Source organism: Triturus cristatus, chromosome 3_1, assembly GCF_964204655.1.
Source record: "Triturus cristatus chromosome 3_1, aTriCri1.1, whole genome shotgun sequence".
Lineage (NCBI taxonomy): Eukaryota > Metazoa > Chordata > Amphibia > Caudata > Salamandridae > Triturus > Triturus cristatus.
Genome location: NC_140583.1, coordinates 921,450,356 through 921,475,337, shown reverse-complemented (window position 1 = coordinate 921,475,337; position 24,982 = coordinate 921,450,356). Strand labels below are relative to the sequence as shown.

General features: G+C 46.8%; 1 protein-coding gene across 5 annotated transcripts in view; it reads left to right on the top strand.

Moving 5' to 3' along the window:
* The window catches only part of PKP4 (plakophilin 4), a 693,496-nt gene that overhangs the window by 143,743 nt on the left and 524,771 nt on the right, over positions 1–24,982 (top strand). The window contains exon 1 of one of the 5 annotated variants that reach the window (XM_085645507.1): positions 1,376–1,465. The exons of the other annotated variants lie outside the window; for them this stretch is intronic. The gene's annotated coding sequence lies outside the window, so the exon portion shown is untranslated. Of the gene's footprint in view, positions 1–1,375; positions 1,466–24,982 lie in introns of those variants that run through there. 5 annotated transcript variants of the gene reach the window in all.

Sequence of the window (24,982 nt, the reverse complement as noted above, 5' to 3'; positions counted from 1 at the left end):
TATATAAGGGCATAAATCGGGAAACCTATATACGGAATCTAAATCTACACGCAACAGTTTCTTCCCATCGCGTTGTGACCCAGACTAGTTTTCTCCACCATCTGCAACTACTTACTGAGTCTGGTTTTCTGCTTTCATTGGGCCCAATTCTCTCACCAGACTGCTTTATTTGGATTTCGAGAAATAAAAGTGTGTTGCTTCCCCTTTCTGTTCACTTGCTGCACCTTCCGTTTGGTCTATCACTTCTCTCGCTGGAGCGTAACTAGTCTTTAGTCACATGTGCATTTAACTTCCTGTAGCTCCTGGCTATTTTCCCATCAAGCAGTACTCACTTCCTCCTCATCTGCTCAGGTGACTCCTCCCTCTCTGCCCGTTTAGACCTCAGTTGCTGGGGTCAGCTGTTGTAGTCCTCCTTCAGGATACTCTAGGGTTTGATCTGGTGTCTTCCTGGAGCTACCCAGAGATACTCTGTGAGACTGTATCCTGTAGCATGCTTTATACTACTGTTCAGGTTTTTTTCTCTCCAATAATTGAAAAGGATATCATGAGAGGTATGGGAGCTAGATAGTTCATATTTTCAGCTCTCTGCCTGACCACGCCTCTTCGGCTGTCACAAAGTTAGTGCATTATTTTTTCCGATACTGTCAGTAAGCCAATCTTTTCAACAGAAACTGAATTTACAATGAACGAAATCCACAGAAATTGAACATTTGAAGGGCCTGCCTATATCGTAGTGAAATATGGTACGGGAAAAAAACGAGTTCTGTTCGCTGAATCATAATTAACCAGAAATGAAATTACCATTTTACAGTTACGCTTTAATTCAAAGATAAAATACAAATTAGTTTTTCTTAACTGGGCTGAGAGTTCTTCTCTAAGCGTGGCTAAATGAAAGGGTAATAACTTGGAAGCCATGGATAATAAAAGAATGCAGCTTCATAGTGATGAGCGAAGTAATGGTTCAAATGAAATGGTATTGGGTTTGCTCCAAACTGAGAGCTTCCTTGCAGTGCAAAGAGCATTATATTAATGGCTGGTGAATTGGAGCGCTGATATATTTATTTATTTCAGTAGCAAAAATCTGACTTGTATTACGAAGCTGATCATGCAAACCTTAATTACCCTGGTAAATCTTGAATGAATTTCTCATTTGTAATAAAAAGTCGAAGAAATTTAAAAAAACAGTGCTTGCGTGCTTTAATAACTTTACTTGCTTAGAATGTGGGATAACATAATTTTGCAGCCATGTCCAAAATATATGTATTTTTAGGGGGAAAAAAACCTCCAAGTGCCACCCAGGACTTGAGTCTGTAAACTGTATAAAACACTGGTCCAGTGGGCCTCTTTTTTTTAGGTTGAAGCCTACCAGACAACGCAACGGTTTGGTTTGCTGAAGACATATTGGGGACATTTGGAAAGCTTCCCTTCGAATGTATTCCGCCCATTCTTTACCGTTGGCTTTGTGGTTTGTAATTCGCATTTGCTTGCTTTCTATTTGCTGCCTTTATTTTTTTTAGGCTGTTAGTGCATCCTGTAGAGCATAACCTGTTTACCAGGGCTCCTTGTACTCTTCCACAAGTACTATCTTTCAGTAAACAGGCCTTTAAATGTTGTGCTTATCTTGTCACATTTCCTGTGCGTTCAAAAACAGAGGTCTAATGTCAGGCTGTCTTCCAATGTAGCTTGATGTTTACTTTTAATTCTCTGACTTCAAAGGGAGTGTATTTATGTGACTAATCTGCTGGGTACCAATTTGAGACGAAAGGCTGTAGAATTTATTTTTTTTATAGTACACAATAACATTTAAATGTCTAAACGAACTGTACAAATATTTCAGAATATATCCGATTTATTAACATACAAATAAAGCACATTTTTAACCCCTTCGGTGCCCGCCCCTTTCCCCGCCCTGTGCCGGCAGTTACATTAGCGGGCGGGGTTTGTGACGAGCTGGACTCGTCATGGGCACAGCGCCACCGCGGCCCATGACGAGTCCAGCTCGTCACGGGCACCGAAGAGGTTAAGTAATTCTGAGGAGTGGAGGAAACAAATATTTGCATACCATCAAAGCAAATCAATAAACTGGGTGATGCAGTTTACCCACATTATCATTTGTTTGCTGTATAATTTTATCAGTAAAACTGTATGCCTGTGCAAATGTAATGCCCATTTCTATTGACAATGTGTTGTCTGTAATGGCTGTGCGCTATCACACCATGTATAGTCCACTCTGACACTCCACAACACACTATGACACTCTACTCCCCTCTCTGCTCCGCCACTCCACTTCACTCTACGCCACAACACTCTACGTCACTCCTCTCTACAACCCTCAACTCTGACAGCCTACTTCACTCTACGATACTCCTATCTATGACAGTCCACTCTACGAAACTCTAATCCACGTACGACACTCCCTGCCACTTTTCTACACTTCATGGCTCTCCACGGCACTCCACTTCTACCGCCACTCTGCGACCTCCACTACACTGTACACCACACCGCGACACAACGCTGTACGACACAACTCTACTACACTATACGACACAACCCTCTACGACACAGTGCTCTACTACACTCTGCGCTTCTCTGCACCACTCCAACACACTATGAGCCTTCACGGCATTCTACAACACACCGCGCTACTGTGCCGCGGCGCGCTGCTCTACTCTGTGCCGCGCTGCTCTACTCTGTGCCGCGCTGCTCTACTCTGTGCCGCGCTGCTCTACTCTGTGCCGCGCTGCTCTACTCTGTGCCGCGACGCTCTGCTCCACTCCATGCCCCGACGATCAACCCTCCTTTGCTGCACTCTGCTCAACCCTCCTCCTCTGCACTCTGCTCAACCCTCCTCCTCTGCACTCTGCTCAACCCTCCTCCTCTGCACTCTGCTCAACCCTCCTCCTCTGCACTCTGCTCAACCCTCCTCCTCTGCACTCTGCTCAACCCTCCTCCTCTGCACTCTGCTCAACCCTCCTCCTCTGCTGCACTCTGCTCAACCCTCCTCCTCTGCTGCACTCTGCTCAACCCTCCTCCTCTGCTGCACTCTGCTCAACCCTCCTCCTCTGCTGCACTCTGCTCAACCCTCCTCCTCTGCTGCACTCTGCTCAACCCTCCTCCTCTGCTGCACTCTGCTCAACCCTCCTCCTCTGCTGCACTCTGCTCAACCCTCCTCCTCTGCTGCACTCTGCTCAACCCTCCTTCTCTGCTGCACTCTGCTCAACCCTCCTCCTCTGCTGCACTCTGCTCAACCCTCCTCTGCTGCACTCTGCTCAACCCTCCTCCTCTGCTGCACTCTGCTCAACCCTCCTCCTCTGCTGCACTCTGCTCAACCCTCCTCCTCTGCTGCACTCTGCTCAACCCTCCTCCTCTGCTGCACTCCGCTCAGTGCCCCTCTACTACACTCCCCGACGCTCCACTCAACGCCCATATATTACACTACACTACATTCCCGGCGCTCCACTCAATGCCCCTCTACTACACTACACTCCCTGACGCTCCACTCAACGCCCCTCTACTACACTACACTACACTCCCCCCCTCGATTACACTCCACTATACCCCCCTTTATTACACTCCACTGTACCTGCTCTCCTCCACCATGATCCACTCTTACATTTCATGCTACTCTACAACAGCCACAACACTCCACTCTAATCCCCGACCCTCTACTTTGACAGTTTATGCAACTCTACAACCACTCAAAGCCACTTGTCTGCATGCTATGCCACTCCACTCGCCATGCTCCTCTACACCACAAACTTTTAGCCTTGTTGAACGGCAGCCATGCTAGTGTACAACATGGCTAAAATGCATTGACAAATTACACATTTCTTGCATAGGTGCGACCTATTGGCTTTGCCAATGCTTGTTATGGATTAACTAATGGGTCAGAGACAGTGGTAGAAACAGGAAGCACAGTCTGAGCTGTAATACTAGAAATCAAACTTTATAATGTGATTCCCCTTTGGGGATACTGTGAGTATTTTTAAACTACTGATTCACAATTGGAACCCAGAGATTTTTCTAGTGAACCATCTGGTGCTTACAATTGCCCGATGATTTAACCTGATTAAATGTATAACTACCCGAGGGTCGAAACGTCGACAAAAAAAATCCCTCTGCCTATAGTTTTCATCATAGATATATAGTGAACACCTGTGAACTGTAACAAGTTTCAAAAGAGACAGTTGTATAGTCCAGGGGGTGAGAAAAGAGTGGTTGTTTTAATTTGTATGTAATCAATTCTTGCACCTTCTTCACGCACTGCCGTTTGCACTATTGCCATAAAGAAAACGTTTTGTGTTACGCAACTACATGATGTAAAAAAGGTTGAATAAAGACAATCAAAATTCTATGAAGAAAGCTCTTTCGTATCAGTTGCGGATTTCTCCCGTTAAATGTTTTGATTGATTCAGCATATTGTTGATATTTCCAAAATACAGGAGTCTCCAACCAGTAGCTCGTGAGCTACTGTAGCTCTCCAGCTACCCCACGAGTAGCTCACCTGTGTGCAACCCAGCTTATTAAATTAGAAAGCTTTTGCTTGGTTTAATTATTGTACATATAAAAAATTCAATTGTACAATACTAATAATAATAGCTCTCAATGCGTTTCATTGAACAAAAGTAGCTCTCAGTACAGAAAGTGTTCGAGACCCCACTCCAAAATATACACCTAAACCCATTATTAAAGTTGATAAATGGTTACATTGTCTTTATAAATGCATTTTAATGTTGTTTCCTATATATATATATATTGGCGTTGGTCAGCTCTCACCGTTTAAAAAAACCTCTCCTTAATATGCCTTATAATTTATTTTTGAGAAATGATATTTGTTTGTATACAGCTAATCGAAAGCGAGAATATCTGCTCTGTGCAGAATTATTCTGCCCAATGAACTTGGTAATTCGAGATTTAAAGTTTTGTTAGCAAAATGTGTTTTTCTGCTGCATGCTGGCATTTGTGTAAAGTGGTTGTGATGGGTGGATCAATCGCCTCTCTGCTCTGGCCTTTTAACTTCCTGGCGCACTGCTGTTAACGCTGCGGATGCAAACTGTGCGGCACAGCACAGCACTGCGTACGTCAGCATGCAGACACGCCGCCAGCAATGAGCACAAGCTTGGATTTCCTGCTAAGTGAATAGCTCCCCGGATTCACAAAACACCAGCAGGCAGTTCAATTGTTCCTCTCTTTGATATGTCATCTGAAGTCAGATTTAAAACTGTTGCTTGACGAGTGTTTGTGAAAAGAACGCAGACTTGCAGGGCTAAGCACTTGCTTTGAACAAGGGTGCAAACAATAGGCCATGTCCACACTCATCATTTCAAGCCTGGTTTAGTGCATTTACCGAATTAGGCATGCACATGGTATTTGTTGCTTTGTGGCGCTGTCCGAATCTACATGGTAGTTTCTTGTTTTCGTATTTAAAGGATGTATATTGTTGTTAGTGGATGTGCTGTTGAATTTGTAATGCAGTATTAGAAACATAACATACCTTGTGTATTCTGTACAGTCATACTAATGCAATGTATTGCAAATCTCAAGTGAGACCCCCCCCCCCTCCCCCTATGCCCCCCTCCCGACCTGTCCCGAAGGATCAAACAGTGTTGCACTGTTTCATATGGGATGGACTGGACACCTCATTTCAGGGACTTCTCTACCCAAAGCAGGAGTTGAGTTTTGGGGGACACTAGGCTAAACTCCAAGTCCAGGTATTTATCTTCTGGTGTCAGAAGACTGGGCCTGCTGATTTCTTGCATTCTGAAGGTTCTGCTGGCAAGACTCAAAACGAGGCAGTTGTAGTTGCAAATGTTATGCTATAGGGTAGGGACAGTGTGGTTGCAAGGGAAGTGAGAGGACATGTTAATCATTTTTCATCCAAATGAACTCTGACAGACCTATTTAAAAAAGCCGTTAATAGGAGCTATGTTGTGGCTGGCTTTTGAAGTACAAATGAATAGCATCCATAGGATCCCTAACAGCACACTGTAGGAGAGTAGGATCCGCTTCTTATAGTTACTCCCACTTTTTGCTGATGTTTCACTGTTTTCGACTTAGTCTGGCTGGGATCCTGCTACCCAGGACCCCAGCCTAGCTGCTTTCTCCTCTAAATGAATTACATGTACTTTAGGTACACTCCAGATTGAATTCTGGGGTACCCTTATAAGTCCCTAGTATATGGTATACTATGTACCTAGGACATAGGTACTCCAGAGGCCTCTCAAGGGCAGTAGCATGTATTATGCCACCCCTGGGAGACCATTCAAAATGACACAACAGGCCTGCTACAGGAGCCTGTGTAAGGTGGTGCATGCACCCCTTACTTAGATATAGGTTCACTACATCTACTCCATATGACTGCACATATAAACCTATCAGTCACCGCATGGCAGGCCTTCTCAATTCTGAAGGCAGGGTCCTGGGTTTTATGTGAGAGGGTGCTCCTGCATGAGCAGAGCCCCTCTGCAGCCTTCCGTACCACTATTCCTGAGTTGTTTGTGGTGCAGCCAACCATATACTCTTAAGTGCATTATAACCTCGCGGTAAATGCTAACTTTAAAACGGCTGCATGGAAACATATTGTGTTTGGTGTCAAACACCTTGGAATCATAAAACCACACCAGTAACTGGTGTGGGAGGTATGATTCTACCCTCCTAGAGGGAGAAATACGACAACACCGGTACACCTAGTACCAGCTTTCTCGACTCTGGCATCACAAGATGGATGCTGCCAGCCACAGACACGAGTCTGCCTTCCTGCTGCTGGACGAAACTCCGGCAGGGGAAGGCTGGACAATAGATTTCCTGTCACAGGTGACCACCTCCCAGAAAGGCTTTAGTGTATTGGGGCTGGGTGGGTGCACTCTGAGTGCTTTGATGTCTGCACTGGGGGCACATTTGGTGTCCTTGTGCATAGTCCAGCTCAAACCGGTTGCAGGAGCCATTTGCTCATGCTCTGGTGCGAAACTGGACAAAGGCCATGGGTGTAGTCACCCCTCTGTCCTGACCCTCCCGTAGGTGGGTCCCCAGAGTTTGTCCCACCCCTTCCTTGGGTATAAAGTAGGAACCCCTGACTACAGGACTTTAGATTTACCTGGACGAAACTCTGCTACAGAAACCAAGTACTTTGACTATCTACACTACGCTGGATGACTGAAGAATCTCCCTTGGAGTAAAGGAGTTACTCCCCTGCAAGGCAGGCACCTTAAACGCATCTGACCGGTTTGCATCTCCCGAGCTCCTGAGGACTCCGAAGATTTCTGCAACACAGGAAGTGGGTCCCCAAGTGTCCCCGAGGTCGATTAGTGCTCTCAGCAATCCTGAGACCCGCAGCCCTCGTGGGGACTGTGCAACCTGTACCCCTGTGCACAGTGTCCCTTTGCAGCAGCATATGCTTTTCGGCGATCCCTAAGGCTGTGCTTTGGGCTACTTGTAGGCCTGACCCCGAGCAGTGTTTCCACCGAAGATTTCTGGCCTACACTCCACGAGTGTTCCGTGGGCTGGTATTTTGTGATTCCTCTCGAGGTCCCTTCGCGATCCCTAGTCCCTCGACCTGTGGGTCCCTGTGAAGGTATCTTTAACTTTCAGTGGGCTCTCCTGGTTGTTCCAGACGTGCCTTGACTCTCCATAGCTTGGAGAGCCCCTAGGACCTTGCTGGTCCTCATCGAAGCATCTTTCCTCTGACTGCGTGGGTTGCAGTTGCCAAGGCTTGTTGGTGTTCAGTCCGGAAACTGACCCACCCCCCCCACGCTCGACATCCTTCGCGGGACAGCTCACCTCCAGACTTTGGTAGTCGTCTCCTGGTCCCCATGGCTGCAGAGTCAAGCTTCAACTCTTCTCACCTGAAACACCTGACATCGGTGAGCATTCGTCTATCATGCCCCTGGTCACTGTGAAGTGACCCAGACTCTGTCCCCTCTGCTTTCAGGTTCTTCTCAGCTCTGATCCAGGCTTGGATCACACCGGACACTTCATCTTCCCGGCAGCAGCACTTCTTCACATCACGCCATTGAAATCAACGAGCGTTTCCAACACCACTTGACCCCTATGCACCCGGCTTTCCTGGGATAGGTAACATGGTTACCTCGGTGCTCTCAAGGGTACTGGCCTTAGAACCTTCTATGTTCCAAAGGTTTTGCTTGAAGTCCTTTCCTAGGTGTCCTTAATCTTTAAAATTCCAACCGCGACTTTCCCATAGAGTTATACAGAGCTCGCAACTGTGTTCACACTGCACCCGGCCTCCGTGGGTCCCCTGTGTCACTACCTTGGGTGGTTCCTTGAGGTCCCAGCGATTCTATGTGCTCTAGGCACTGTCTAGTCAAGTCGTGGTTGTTGTACCACTTTCTTAGTATATGTTTCGGTCTCTCCCTGGAACCTGCTGTGTATTGTGCTATTTACTGTCGTTCTAGTACTTTAATATTGTGTGCTTTGTTCTCTAATCTCATAAAGAGGTTAGTAGAGAGTGTCTAGTAATAAATACATATATTTGATATATTCCTTGTGTGGTTCTCCTTTCATTTTGTCATTCAGGAGGTTATAATCTGGTAAACCAAGCTGCTTTACATTCCTTCGAGACTTGGCCTGAAGGCTGCTCTCCATAGCTACCATTAGGATAGCTTTCAATAAAGGTTGTCTTTAACCTAATCATCAATAAGGGTAGTTTGGACTGGTGCAAGGTGCCCACTTTAACTAGTGGACAGCATATACCAGGCCAACTTCTAACATTGGTGTGCAGCGGTTGGGGTTCAAGCTTGCTATTGCTTTACCAGATAATCTCATTCAGTGACTAACTGAAAACCACTAAAGGTACTTGGGTACATATAAATCAAGACTAGAATAAAGTAAGTTCTACTGAACTTAGAGTTGGGTAAGTCGAGGGTCTAGCACACCCTTTCTCCAACTCAAGAGAGTTTAGTAGTTCCCACTGTTAGGTAGGTGCCACACCACATAACACTAGTATGTCTTCGAGGCCAGAAGCCAGTGGACCTCTGACAACTAAGTATGACCATATCCCATTCCAAGAATTGAGGACTATGTTTACTGCTATGAAACTGAAGACAGGGAAAAATCCATGCACTCAACGCCTCATAGAGGCTTTGCTTTTAGATTACCTCAGAAAGACCCCAGGGTCTGATGAGGCATGCAAGGTGGGTGGGACAGCAGAAGAGGAAAAGCCAGAAAGTGAAAACATCTATGACCGAGACTCTGATGCTGGCCAGGAGGATCAAGATGATTCTAACCTGGACAATCCAATTCTTCCTGAAGGTGAGGGAGAAGGCCTCAGTGGCCCTCTCTTTACCCCACCTGGAAGGGTTAATAGTTTACCAAGAAGATCAAGATCTCCTCAGGAATCTAATCATTCTGGTACTTCTCTGGGGGCCTCTGTTTCTCATAGGACTTCTGCTTCTCATAAAAGGGACTCCTCTTATGAGAAGAAGTGCCAGCTGCTTGAGTTTGAGAGAGCTAAGCTCAGAATCAAGAGAGAGTAATTGGCCTTAGATAGGGAATCCCTGGAGCTTCAGAGAGCGTCTAAGAAGTTGGGGCTAGAGCCCCATGGTGGCAGCAACAGTGTCCCTAGAGGTAGAGAACATACTCATGACCATAGGAACCTGAACAAGATTGTTCCTCCGTACCATATTGGGGATGACATCCACAAATGGATAACTGCACTGGAGAGGGCCTATAAAGTACAGAGGGTCTCTCAGGAGCAGTGGGCAGCAATCTTGTGGCTGTCCTTTGCAGACAAAGGTAGAGACAAGCTCCTCACTGTTAGAGGAGAGGATGATGATAATTACAAAGTCTTGAAGAGTGCTCTGATTGATGGGTTTGGCTTAACCACTGAGCAAGTTCAGAGATACCCAAAATGCACAGACTCAAGACTGGGTTGACCATGTAGGTTGTGCTACTAAGGCTCTGGAAGGCTGGTTACTTGGCAGTAAAGTGTATGATTTTAAAGGATTGTACAATTTAACTATGAGGGAGCAGATCCTTAATAATTGTTAAAATCAGTTGTTGCATCAGTACCTGGTGGACTCTGATCTGACCTCTCCCCAAGAATTGTGCCAGAAGGCAGACAAATAGGTCAAAACCAGGGTGAGGCAGAAGGTTCAGAACCATGGTGGTGACAACACGAAGCAAGATTCTAAAATCTCTGATAAGGGTAGGGAGAAGGGAAAGACCAGAAGTCTTCTCAAGGGCCCCAAACATCTGCATCTGGTGGGGAGTCACAATCCAACAAGGGAAAAGGCATGAAGAAGCCATGGTGTCAAATCTCTAAACAGAAGACCCATTGGAGAAGTGATTGTAACAAGTCCAAGGACTCCACTCCAGCCACCATTGCCCCTAAGGCAACTGTTGCCCCTAGTTCAGCTCCAAGTGGTGGTACTTAGAATAAGGGTGTAGTAGGGTTAACCCTGGGATCTGAGATGGACTCTGGCCTAGTCAGAGTTCCCATTCAGGCTGTACTGATCTGTGATGGAGGCATGGATATTGCCTCCCTATTTGTCAGTCCCAGTAATCTGGGCAAATGCAGACAATAGCCTTTGATAAATGGAAAAGAGGCCTTGGCATTCAGGGACACAGGAGCAAGTGTCACAATGGTGACAAGATCTTGTGGCTCCTGAGCAAATCATACTTGGTGAGATGTACCAAGTGACCAATGCTAGCAATGTCAGGACAGACCATTCCTTGACAGTTGTTAATTTCACCTGGGGAGGGGTAACTGGCCCTAAGAAGGTTGTGGCAAGTGCAGACCTCCCTTTTGAATGATTTAGAAACCTCAGCTTGGGCTGAAGTGGAACTCGGGACTCATGCAGAAATGTTAGGAATCCCTGCAGATGTGTTTGCTATGACTAGGTCACGGGCAAAAATGTCATCCACTGAACAGGCCCTGGATCCTGGAAAAATGGACTAGGCGCCTTCCAAGAAAAGGAGCAGTAGGGGTAAGGCCGTGTCTTTCCCCCTGACTCAGAATCCAGAGGGCGCTGATCTTAGTTCTGAAGAAGGAACTGTTGCAGATGAGCTTGAGCCTTTATCAGGTTGAGTTCTTGGGGACAGGGGGCCCTTCCAGGGCAGATCTGAGCCAGGAGCTGCTGAGCTGCCCCTCTCTTGAACCCCTCAGACAGCAAGCTGCTGCTGAGGCTGTGGAAATGTGCCTTTTAGTGTGCACACCGGTGCAGGGGTCACCCTTCTCTGTCCACGGGTCCATAGACCAACAAAATAGAGATTGGCACTGAAGCTGGAATTCAAATCACAAGTTTATTAATCACTCATGAGTGGGACTACGTCCACACAGCACTCAAGTGCTGCCTGGGGTGGTTCACTGATGTCACAGAACACAGGCCTTATGTACAGCTTTTTCTGCACTGGTAAGCATGTGGATACAAATAGAAGGTACAGGCCTACACAGGAATAGTTAACGACAAACATGGGCAGATGGGAGATCACTTAGTCAGCAAAGTGGGAGGGGGAGCAGGAGTGCTTATGGCAACACTAAGAGATTGACAGTTGAGTCTGAGACCAGGTGTTCTGGCAGCTACAAACTCTTAGCATACATATTGCTTTTAGCTGAGTCAGGAAGTCTACTAAAATAGACAGCACAGGCAGGGAAAAAGATGAGCAGCAGAGGATGGGAGAATTACAAAGCCGACAAAATGGATGCCACAACCAAGATGGCTTCAGCTTATGCTAACTGAAATGATTCCAGATTTCCACAGACGACCCCTTTAGCATATGCTGAAGACATCTTCTAATACTTTTGAAGGAATACAAAAAGTATCACTGACATCGATCTGCATCATTTTATTAATTTCTTGATCACTTGCTAGTTGGGCATTTACATTCTTAACATTCTGTTTAGTCGGTGTACACGAGGTGCAAGTAGAAACACACAGGGAACAAAGCATTGGGCCGCATTGAATACATAGGCAACAAGTAAAAGGAATAGCAAAAATTGTACATAGGGCTGACAATAATTTCCAGCGCAATACAGTAAACATGTTCCATAGCCATCCAGTCAAAGTCCATGTCCCTGAGTCCTGGTGGATTTCAGTGGCTATTTTGTGCATCTTGGAAATTGCATCAAAAACAGAAGGGGCTTGGTCAGGGATGTAAATGCAGCAGCTACTCGCGATGATGCGACATGCTGGACCACGGTCAGCCAGGATGCCATCAAGGACCATCCTATTTTGGAGAGTCACAATTCTCGCAATTTGTTGTTCTTCTGTGATATTTCCAAGCGCCATTGCTGTCTGATTGGTTACAGCCTCTTCAACACGTGTCAAGCATCGGATCTTTCTGCTGTTTAAGGCCGCACCAACAAAGAAGAATATGTTATATTTATTTATAGCGCGCACGGCTACTCAGCAGAGTGTCCCGGTGCGTGCATTGGAAAAGGAAGCAAGGACCTAGCAGTAACTAAAAGAGAAGGGTCTTTAGTTTTCTCTTGAAAATTATTGGATCCTGAAGGCCGCGCAATGTCAGCGGCAGTGAGTTCCAAGCCAAAGCAGCTGTCCTAACAAACGAGCTCCCGCCCAGCCTTTGGCGGTTAAACCTGGGGGTCTGCATCAATAACTGAGAGGAGGAACGCACCTGTCTCACTGGTATGTAAAAAGCAAATCTCTTTTGTAAGTAGATAGGGCAAAGACCATAGAGGGCCTTATGAGCAATGGTCAGCATTTTGAATTTTATCCAAGACTCCACTGGGAGCCAGTGCAGGGTGTGCAGACAGACCCAGAAGGAGTCTGGCTGCCGAGTTTTGGACAACTTGCAGTTTCTTTAGGAGGTAGCCGGGGATACCCACGAAGAGTGCATTAGCGTAGTCCAGACGGGACAAAATCAGTGCCCGGACCACCGTTTCTTTGGTAGATCTAGGGAGAAGAGGAAGACATTTCCTCAGTACCTTCAAGGTACCAAAGCAGGTCCCCGCCAGCTTCTTAATTTGTGTTGAAAAGTTCAAATTTTCTTTGAACCAGACGCCCAGATTTTTGGCGACATTTCTCTCTGCACTAGGCAAGGGGAAGCCAGGGGGCCACAGTCTCTCTCTAAAGTTGGCAGGGAACGCACCGTATAAAAGGACCTCATATTTTTCCTCATTGCACTTCAGCTGTGCCAGAGCGAGCCACTGAAACACACAGGAAAGGCAGTGTTATGCCGCAAGGACTGAGTCATCGTCCCTGCCCCAAGTGAACAGAAGCTGAGTGTCATCAGCATAGGCCATCACCTTAGCCCCTAATGATTCCGCTAGATAAACCAGGGGAGTGATATAAATTAAAGTCAATATACTGCTGTAGTGCAGCATCAGTTTGATCCACCTCATCATTGTTTATTGTCTTCTTGAATCGACTCTTAGAAATGTCACTATACCGTTTATAGTCTTTAAGGTAGGATGCAGGTGCCAAAAACATAGGTGGGAGCAAAAAGGACACATAGCAGATGCCAGACCAACCAATAGGTAGATGATAATAACCTTTACTTCCGCAAATGAAATAGGTGTTGTGTGAGGACAAAAAAACAGCTAGTGTTCATTCCAGTAATATTTAACACTAAAGTACAGTGACTTTTTCCCACAGATATTGCCAATACTGCTTACACAAAGATCCGCTCGAGCTCTAGTAACAGCGATAGCAGGAGGCCCATTTCCCTTGGTTGTTCGAGTGTTAGGAAAAACATAGTGCGCGGAGGAATTTCCTCGGCAATACTCCTCCATTTCCCATACATTTCCTTTGGCATGTGGGTCCCCTTCCTCATAAGGATAGCAGACTTTGATGTAGGAAGCCTTAACGCTCAGTTGAACAAAGTTAGTAATATTAGTGATATGAGAAACCCACAATAGTGCAAACCAAGCTTTGCAGGAGCCATTATGTGAAAACTGCAAAGGAATAAAAGGCGGTCCTCCCTTTTTCTGATGAGCTGGCATCATTCCACATACCCAGCAATTAGTAACGTTCGTAGCATTGTGTATGGTGCAACATCTGAATGAAAGTGTTATTGAGGTAGGGCATTCTGTGCTTCTGCTCATGATAAGGAAGAGTTAAGTAATGATGTTCAATGGGGACAGGAGTAGTAGCAGTCAATAGATTTCAGACAGGAGCTACTTCCAATACAATCCATGTTATCATAGCAACAGTAACAACAGTCAAAGTAAGTCCAGTAGCAATTATTGTTCTTTTGCTACAAACTCTTGCAGCAGTTAGTTTCTTCTCCTTAGGCATATTTAAAACATGATGGTGCCCGAAGGTCCTGGGCAGGAGTTGATTTCTTCACTAACATTGAGACGAATAGTCACTAAAAGACTACCCCCCTTTGAAGTCAGTCTTTAACCACCCAGGACAGTGGCTCAGTCTTTTTCAGCAACGAAGTGTTTCTCTTCCTGGGTTGCAATTGATATCGGGATGTACCAGGAATCGTGTGGTCTGGGAAGACTTCCCAAGATCCTTCAGGTGACGTGGCTTGTCCTTTCTCGGTGACCAGGATATCGCGGTGATCTGCTAATGCAGTGGGGCTCATTAGGTCTTGCAACACTTTTCCACAGTGTGTCGCATGGACCCAGTTCTTCCGGTTCATCACTCGAACTGCAGTCCTGGTAGCCAATAGTACCTGCTCCGGTCCTCGCCACCTCGGTGCTAGGGAGCTGATTCTCTGGAAGGACTTTATTACCACGTAATCCCCAGGGTGCAAGCAGTGGCCCTCGCCTTGCGACCTGTCTGGAAGAGTCTCCCGAACCTGTTGATAAATAGAAGACACTGTCAGTCAACTGAGACAAATAGTCATTCATCAATACATAGGGTTACATCATGTATTGGGCGTGTCTTAGGAATCCCCCCAAATATTCATTGGCCTTCCGAAAACAACCTCATATGGTGTGAGGCCAGATCGTGTATGTGGTATTGATCTAATAGATAGCAATACTAAAGGCAGTGCATCAGGCCATTTCAAAGATGTGGACGCCTGTATTTTAGCCAATTTCAATTTGAGGGTAGAATTGTAACGTTCCACTAGTCCTGCTGATTGTGGGTGAAAAGCAGAATGAAACATCTGCTTAATTCCCAACTTTCATGAGATACTTAACAACTTTCCCAATAAAATGGGGTCCGTTGTCACTCCACAAAACTCTGCAAATGCCGAATCGGGTAAAGAACTCCTTTAGGAGCACCTTTGCTGTAGTAAGAGCTGTATTATCTTTCATAGCGTATGCCTCCACCCATTTACTAAAGGCACAAACCACTACCAATACATACTTCAGGTTGTTACAGCTCTCAAGCTGGATGTAATCCATTTGCAGGACCTCAAAAGGTGCAGTAGGTATTGCAAACTCTCCTGTTGGAGTTCATGTTCCCTTTCCAAGATTATACTGGAGACAAATCAGACAGGACTGGACTATTTTCTTAGCTGTCCCAACAATCTCTGGATGGTCCCAAACTTGCAAAAGTTGTTTTGCTATTGAGGATGCTCCAACATGTGCCGGCCCATGTGCTATGTGGATTTTAGTGTGCACACCGGTGCAGGGGTTATCCTTCTCTGTCCACGGGTCCATAGACAAACAAAATAGAGATTGGCACTGAAGCTGGAATTCAAATAACAAGTTTATTGATCACTCATGAGTGGGACTACTTCCACACAGCACTCTCGTGCTGCCTGAGGTAGTACATTGAAGTCACAGAACACAGGCCTTATATACAGCTTTTTCTGCACTGGTAAGCATGTGGATACAAATAGAAGGTACAGTCCTACACTGGAATAGTTACCGACAAACATGGGCAGATGGTAGATCACTTAGTCAGCAAAGTGGGAGGGGGAGCAGGAGTGCTTATGGCAACACTAAGAGATTAACAGTTGAGTCTGAGACCAGGTGTTGCTTTTAGCTGAGTCAGGAAGGCAACTAAAATAGACAGCACAGACAGGGAAAAAGACGAGCAGCAGAGGATGGGAGAATTACAAAGCCAACAAAATGGATGCCACAACCAGGATGGCTTCAGCTTATGTTAACGGAAATTATTCCAGATTTCCACAAGGCTGCTGGGAGTGCTAGTGGGTCCCATAGGATCTACTGGGATGATGAACTCCTTTACTCAGAGAGTAGAGACCCCAAGCCTGGTGCCACCAGGAGGTTGGTTATACCTCTGAAGTTTAGGGGCTTCCTATTGACACTAGCACATGACATCCCATTAGCAGGTCACCTAGGCCAAAACAAGACTTGGGACAGAATTGTCCCTCACTTTCTTTGGCCTCACATGTCTGAAGACACCAAGGAGTTTTGTCGCTCCTGTGTCACCTGTCAAGCCAGTGATAAGGCAGGTGGTACAACAAAGGCCTGCCTGATACCACTACCTGTGGAGGAGGTTCCCTTTGAGAGGGTTGGTATTGATATAGTTGGTCCCATGGATCCTCAAACTGCATCTGGACACCGATTTGTACTGGTGGTGGACCATGCCACTAGGTATCCAAAGGCAATTCCCCTTAGAACTACCACATCTCCTGTGGTGGCAAGGGCCCTCCAGGGAATCTTTTCCAGGGTGGGTTTCCCTAAGGAGGTAGTATCAGACAGAGATGCAAACTTCATGTCTAGTTATTTGACTGCTAAGTGAAAGGATTGTGGAGTAAATGACAAATTTACCACCCCTTCTCACCCATAATGCAACCGGTTAGTTGAAAGGTTCAACAAAACCCTCAAGGGCATGATAAAAGGTCTCCCAGAAAAGCTTAGGCGCAGATGGGACATACTTTTGCCCTGCCTTCTTTTTGCCTACATAGAGGTTCCTCAGAAGGGGGTTGGTTACAGCCCATTTGAACTTCTGTTTGGACATCAGTTAGGGGTCCATTGTGTCTAGTGAAGGAGGGATGGGAGTTACCTCTTAAACCCCCTAAACAGAATTTTGTGGACTAAGTACTTGGTCTCCGCTCCAGGATAGCCGAGTACACGAAGAAGGCAACTAAAAACCTTGTTGCTAGCCAGGAATTGTAAAAGGCCTGGCATGACCAAAATGCTGTGCTGACTGTTTATCAGCCAGGGCAGAAAGTATGGGTGTTGGAGCCTGTGGCCCCAGCAGCCCTCCAAGAAAAGTGAAGTGGCCCTCAACCCATAATTGAGCAAAAGGGAGAGGTTACCTACCTGGTGGACCTTGGAACTCCCAGGAGCCCCCATAGGGTGCTCCATGTCAACAGGCTCAAATCATATGTTGAAAGGGCTGACTTGGGCTTGCTCATGGCTACTGATGAGAGACAGGAGGAAGAGAGTTATCCACTCCCTGACCTGCTCTCACAGAACCCTGATGATGGTTCAGTTGATGGTGTAGCCTTGGCAGGCAGCCTCACTGCCCAGCAGCAAACTGATTGCAGAAAAGTTCTCAATCAGTTTAGACATATGTTTTCACTGACTCAAAGTCAGACTACTTGGTGCACTCATGAAGTGGACACTAGGGACAGTCTGCCTGTTAAAAATATGATTTACAGGCACCCTGAACATGTCAGGGACTGCATCAGGACTGAAGTCCAGAAGATGTTGAATTTGGGAGTTATTGAACCCTCAGTTAGCCCTTGGGCTAGTCCAGCAGTCTTAGTACCTATACCTCACACCCAGAATGGTAGGAGAGAGATGAGGTTTTGTGTTGACTACAGGGGTTTCAATGCAGTCACTAGGACTGGAGCCCATCCAATCCCTAGGGCAGACGAGCTTGTCGATACTTTGGCCTCAGCCAAGTTTCTGAGCACATTTGACCTAACAGCTGGCCGCTGGCAAATCAGATTAGCTGAGGATGCAAAGCCAAAAACAGCATTTTCTACCCCTAGTGGGCACTACCAATTTGTGGTGATGCCCTTTGATTTGAAGAATGCACCTGCCACTTTTGAAAGGTTGGTGAATAAAGTCCTTGCAGGCCTGGAAGCCTATAGTGCAGCTTATCTAGATGATATTGCTGTCCACCTGGGAGGATCACCTGGTCCACCTGAGAAATGTTTTGGAGGCCCTGCAGAAAGCAGGCCTAACTATCAAGGCCACCAAGTGCCAGATAGGGCCGAGTCAGGTTGTATACCTGGGCCACCTTGTGGGTGGAGGCCAGGTTCAACCATTGCAGAGCAAAATCCAGACCATCATGGACTGGGTTGCTCCAACCACCCAGATTCAGGTCAGAGCTTTCCTGGGCCTGACTGGGTACTATAGGAGGGTTGTCAAAGGTTATGGATCCATAGTGATCCCTTTGAATGACTTAACTCCCAAGAGAATGCCAAATAAAGTTCCGTGGACAGTTAGCGGTCAAAAGGCATTAGATGACCTGAAGCAGGCCATGTGCACTGCTCCCATTCTGCAAAGTCCTGACTACTCCAAACAATTCATTGTCCAAACAGATGCATCCGAGTTGGGGGTAGGGGCTGTGTTATCACAAGTGAATGATGAGGGTCAGGATCAGCCAGTAGCTTTTATTACCAGAAGGCTGACCCCAGAGAGAAACGTTGGTCAGCTATTGAGAGGAAGGCCTTTGCTGTGGTTTTGGCTCTGAAGAAGCTGAGGCCATACTTGTTTGGCACTCACTTCATTGTTCAGACAGATCATAAGCCCCTCTTATGGCTAAAACAGATGAAGGGTGAAAACCCCAGTTTTTTGAGGTGGTCCATTTCTCTACAGGGGATGGACTATACAGTGGAACATAGACCTGGGAGTAACCATGCAAATGCAGATGGACACTCCAGATATTTCCAATTCGAACATGAAGACTCAACTGGTCAAGGTTAGTTTAATGTCCTTACGTTTCGGGGGGGAGGTTGTGTAGGAGAGTAGAATCTGCTTCTTATAGTTAGCCCGCCACCTTTTGCTGATGTTTCACTGTTTTCGACTTAGTCTGGCTGGGATCCTGCTATCCAGGACCCCAGCATAGCTGCTTTCTCCTCTAAATTGATTACATGTACTTTAGGTACACTTTAGATTGGATTCTGGGGTACCCTTATAAGTCCCTAGTATATGGTATACTATGTACCTAGGGCATAGGTACCCCAGAGGCCTCTCAGGGGCTGCAGCATGTATTATGCCACCCCTGGGAGACCATTCAAAGTGACACAACAGGTCTGCTACAGCAGCCTGTGTAAGGTGGTGCATGCACCCCTTACTTAGATATAGGTTCACTATATCTACTCCATATCACTGCACATATAAACCTATCAGTCACCCCTATGGCATGCCTTATCAATCCTGAAGGCAGGGTGCTGGGTTTTATGTGAGAGGGTGCTCCTGCATGAGCAGAGCCCCTCTGCAGCCTTCGGAACCTCTATTCCTGGGTTGTTTGTGATGCAGCCAACCATATACTCTTAAGTGCATTATAACCTCGCGGTAAATGCTAACTTTAAAACGGCTGCATGTAAACAGGTCTTGTTTGGTGTCAAACACCTTGGAATCATAGCTCCACACCAGTAACTGGTGTGGCAGGTATGATTCCACCCTCCTAGAGGGAGAAATATGACAAGCTTTCTCTACCCTGGCATAACAAGATGGATGCTGCCAGCCACAGAAACGAGTCTGCCCTCCTGCTGCTGGACGAAACTCTGGCAGGGGAAGGCTGGACAATAGGTTTCCTGTCACAGGGAGGTGTGACCACCTCCCAGACAGGCTTTAGTGTATTGGGGCTGGGTGGGTGCACTCAGAGTGCTTTGATGTCTGCACTGGGGCACATTTGGTGTCCCTGTGCATAGTCCAGCTCAAACCGGTTGCAGGATCCATTTGCTCCTGCTCTGGCGCGAAACTGGACAAAGGTCATGGGTGTAGCCACCCCTCTGTCCTGACCCTCCCATAGGTGGGTCCCCAGAGTTTGTCCCACCCTTCCTTGGGTATAAAGTAGGAACCCCTGACTACAAGACTTTAGATTTACCTGGACGAAACTCTGCTACAGAAACCAAGTACTTCGACTATCTACACTACGCTGGATGACTGAAGAATCTCCCTTAGAGTAAAGGAGTTACTCCCCTGCAAGGCATCCACCTTAAACTCATCTGACCGGTTTACATCTCCCGAGCTCCTGAGGACTCTGAAGATTTCTGCAACACAGGAGGTGGGTTCCCAAGTGTCCCAGCATTTGATTAGTGCTCTCAGCAATCCTGAGACCCGCGATCCCTGAGGCTGTGCTTTGGGCTACTTGTAGTCCTCACCCCGAGCAGTGTTTCCACCGAAGATTTCCCGCCTACACTCCACGAGTGTTCCGTGGGCTGGTATTTTGTGATTCCTCTCGAGGTCCCTTCGCGATCCCTGGTCCGTCGACCTGTGGGTCCCTGTGAAGGTATCCTTAACTTTCAGTGGGCTTTCCAGGTTGCTCCAGGCATGCCCTGACTCTCCATAGCTTGGAGAGTCCCCAGGATCTTGCTGGTCCTCACTAATTTGTCTGTCTCTTCTGATGCTAGGAAATTCTAGTATGTTGACGGTGCCTCTTCAAAGTTATTAAAAAAAAAAAAGCAGGCCAGTTCACTTTTACTTTCTTCAGATAGGTACAGGCATTGAAAGAATGCATGCTCATGTCTGCCTTACAAACTGTGAGAGTCCACACGTTGAGGAGGGCAGGTTATCTGACTGTTTTGTACTACTTTTGAATGTGAGCATAACCTATTTTTCTTCGAATGGATCTTCACTGAAAGGTGACCCCCATGTGTGCCTAACAGTACAGCTCAGGGGCCCGAAGTACATCTTTGATGGGCTGAGGGCAAGACTCACCTCTAGCTTGAATAATTAAATGTTTCTGTCTTTTCACCCATCTTAGTTGCCTCACAAGTTCAGATACAGTAAGTGTTGCTGCATAATTGTGATTGCTCACTTTCTGGACTGTTAGCTGGCTCCTTTGTTACCTGTCTAAGGGCAGGGCTTAGAATTGGCTAAGAAGAGGGGTCTTCATTCACATAGAGTAAAGAAAATGCACAGCTCGCTTAATTTCTGAATTCAAGATTGTTACTAAAGCCCTAGCACAAAGCAATACAAACCGTTTTTTATAACAAAGTAGTGATCCTGTGAACAGCCAAGACGAATACCATTAAGCCACAGTAGTGTTGCTTTTGTCTAATGACTCTAAAGAATTTTAAACCCACTTTTCTGTCCTGTGGATGATTATTTATTTTAATACCCCAGCCTTCTCCCTCTGGTCTACTAACCAATTTCTTTACTACCTATTTTGATGTTTTAGTTCTTACTAGATGTATTATGTTAAATGAATTTTTGATTGGAATTAGTATGTGTGCTATGCTGTTCTGCTGCTTTAGAGCTAGATTTGCTCTTTAAACAATTAAGTTAAAGAAACCTACAAGATTAACGATTTTCTGTTCCGTTTGAAGTGCCCCCGTTTGTGGTATTATCATTTTGGAACTGCAGGTTATTAGAATGGTGAGAAATCACCAGATAAGAGATAACGAAGATCAAAACCAAACATGGCACCGAAGCACACACAGTCCAATTTTCATTTCTTAGTCTTTGCCTTCTTAAGTTTCAACTTCTCATTAGTTAATTCCAGTCCAAACATGAGGTACACAGTTCTTATTTCATTCAGGAGCACATCCCAGTACATAGTTTTTTTAAAACGCAGCAGCCGACTCCTGTTTCGTCCTCCTGCACTTTTGCAAGGCTGCAAGATCATGTATAACCATCATTTGTACATATTTTCTTGACATTTGAGTAGTCCATCACCTCGTGGGTGTATCGTCAATAATACATTTCAGAGAGTGGTTGGTTTGCCACCATTTCAGGATGGAGGGAATCCATCTTCTACGTGACCTTCAGCCCACTGACTGGATTGTGAGCTTGGATTTAAAAGATGCATATTTGGCGGTCCCCATTTTTGGACCGCAGTGCCGTTTCCTGCAGTTCAGGTGAAAAGACCTGGTGTATGAGTTTGCCACCCATTCTTTTGGGCTGTCCTTGGCTCCCTAGTGCTTCACCAAGGTCCTCAAGCCAGTAGTGAAGACCTTTAGGTCGAGAGATTTCTTCCTCATTATTTATCTCAACAAACTCCTCCTTTTGGATCAGTGTACATTGAGACTGACACAACAGTTGCAGATGGCGGTTTACCTGCTGCAGGGCCTAGGTTTTGTGATCAATGCCAAGAAGTCTCATCTGATACCGTCCAAACAGACGACCTTCCTTGTGTTCGTCATAGACTCCATAGTGGGGACTTTGAGTTTTCCTTCCCGAAAAGTTGTCAAGATCCGCGACTAGCTGAAACTGATGCTGGCGCGTTCCACTACTTCGTTAAGGCAAGTAGCCTGAATGGTAAGCCTCCTGTCGTCATCAGTACAGGCGATCTTCCTGGGGCCGCTCCATTGCAGAGCCATGCAACGCCTCCAGGCGTTTCACCTTCGCTGCGGTCTGCAATGCACTGACCAGGTAAATTTCCGGAGGTGTGTGTGGTCCATTGTCTCAAGGAGTAGGAGAGCATGACAGAGGAGTTTCGCCCTCCAGGAGAACGTTAGTAGTTTATCTCTCTTCGGAAACCTTTCAAAGCAGTTTCCCCTCGCACCATTGCCTCCTGGATTATGTGGGTCATGCAAAAGGCTGGCCTTGATGTCTCACAATTTGGCGTCCATTCTGTGATGGCTTCTAAAGCTTTCCACCTCGGCGCTTGTCTGGAGGACATAAACACATCAGAATGGTCCTCAGACTCTATGTTCAAAAGGTTTTATTTTGAACCAGTTAAGGATATAGCATCATTGGTGGTGGACAAGCTTTGAACAAGCATAATCCTCTCCTCCAGTCCTGACATAGAATGAAAAATGTCCTTGTAATCATGAAGGAAAGTTACAGTTATATTAAGGACACGGAGGCAAGGATTATTCTGCACAATTTCCGGAGATCCTTGTCCCATCCCAGGGAAATTTCAATTTGAAGGCTCTACTTCGGTGCTGTCAGTCGTATGGTTTAAGTTTAATTTGCTTTTCTCTGGTATTACATGTGATGACACTTACGCATGTTCTTTTGTATGTGTACTGGCTTAGTTTCTTTTCCCGTAGGGGTTTAATGGGTTGTTGCCAAAGGAATAGTTTGCCACATATGTACCTCTAGTTGCATTGAATTGCTGAGTTTAGATTCATTCGTTCTTCCTTTGGCTTTTTTCAGGTTCTGATACTTCCAAAATAGAGTAATGGAAATTAGTAGATTATCTTGTTGCAGTCAAGAAAGAGGAAGACTTCCAGGGGGCCTTTTGTGGATATCCTGGACTGTTTATTGGTGGATAGTGTTTAACCTTTTCCATATGCATCATGGGAAAGAGTTTTTTTTTATATGTTGTGTGAAGTTGCTGGAGAGGAAATGAAAGAAAGATTTTTTTTTTTTTTTTTTTTTTTTTTTTTTTGAAACCGTTTATTGCAATCTCAAATATATACAGGTATGGGCCTACAACCTTCCGGCCGGCCGCTAAAGTGACGAGAACAAATGAGAAACATACAATGAGGCACTTAGCTTTGCATAGACACTAGGGCAGGAGGTATCAACAACGCAGGCCATATGGCTCAGAGCCCGCAATACGGTTTCATTTTCTACAACACAACAACATAAATAAACAGACACCCGCAAGGCAACCCACGATCAAGAATGACAGCACGTGCTCCTCAAATGGGGGACCCCAAACCATCCACTGAAAACCCCCAAGAGGGGAAGGGAAACAAGTCCAGGACTGGGGGAACACTATGCTTGGAGCTAGGGAAGGGAGACAACTAAGGGGATGGAGCTGGTGAGGCGGGAGGCAACAACGGCGGCTCGCAGATATCCCCGCGGAAGGCGTTCCAGGGGCCCCATATCTTCACCCATGCACCAGGCTTACCCCGCGCCACATACACCACCTTTTCTCGGAACATGCACCAATCCATGTGTTCTTTCCAGGCCGACACCGCCGGGGACCTCTGGGATCCCCACAGCTGTGCAACGTCCCGCTTAGCCACCATATAGCCCAGAGTCACCCATCGCGTCTGCGGAACTGAGTAATCGGTCGGTTCCCACACATTCAGCAGACATCTCCTCGCCTCAGGCAACAGCGCGACATGCGTAACCGCTCGCAGGACCTCATGCACACCACGCCAGAATCGCTCCACCCTCGGGCATTCCCACAAAATGTGTAGAAAGGTCGCTGAGGCACCACATCCACGCTTACACAGTCCGTCCTCGGCATAGCCCATACGCAGAAGCCTTGGCCCCGTCATGTACACCCGGTGGAGTATCTTAAGCTGGACGAAACGAAGGCGAGCCGGGATGGCCACCTCCTTCGGAGAGGCCACCGCGGAAATCCAGTCCTCGTCGTCCAACTCCAGCCCATCGGCAACCCAGGCCTCGCGGAGGCCAGTCAGTAAGCCCGAGCGATCATTTATCAATTTCTTGTAAATGAGGGAGATCGTGCTGTCCGGAACATGGCCATCTAGCACTCGATCCTCCAGGGGGGAGGACTCCGGGATGGAGGCCACGTCTGGGAAAACGGAGCCCAGTGCGTGACGGACCTGCAGGTACCGAAAGTATTCACTGCCCCGCAGCTGAAACTCCGCCTGCAACGTCTCAAACGTTTTAAATCCTCCCCTCGTCCAGAGATCCCCCACTGTACTGATGCCTATAGTGTCCCACTGCGCAAAGCCCTTCGAGGTCCACAGAGAGCCCAACCTCTCGGACGCATACAGCGGTGACGCCCGGGTCAAACGGTCCTTCCAGCCCATAGCTGCACTAGCCGCGTGCCATACTCGCACCATCACACGCGTGGGTCCCGTCAAGCGGGAATCGGGCACACTAGCGTAGAGCGCTCGATTGTAGTCGCCACCGGGCAGGAGCATCTTGTCCATTTCAAATGCCGGGTTTAGGGCGGGCCCATAGAGGCCGTGATTAATTGCAGCTAACTGGGAGGCCCAGTAATACCGTTTAATATCCGGGAGGGCAATCCCTCCGTCGTACCACGGGAGCGTCAACTTTGCCAGGGCTATACGCGGCCTCCCGTCCCAGAACAGGCGGCGCTGCAGACCCTCCACCTCACGGAAGTAGCGCGCTGGGACCAGG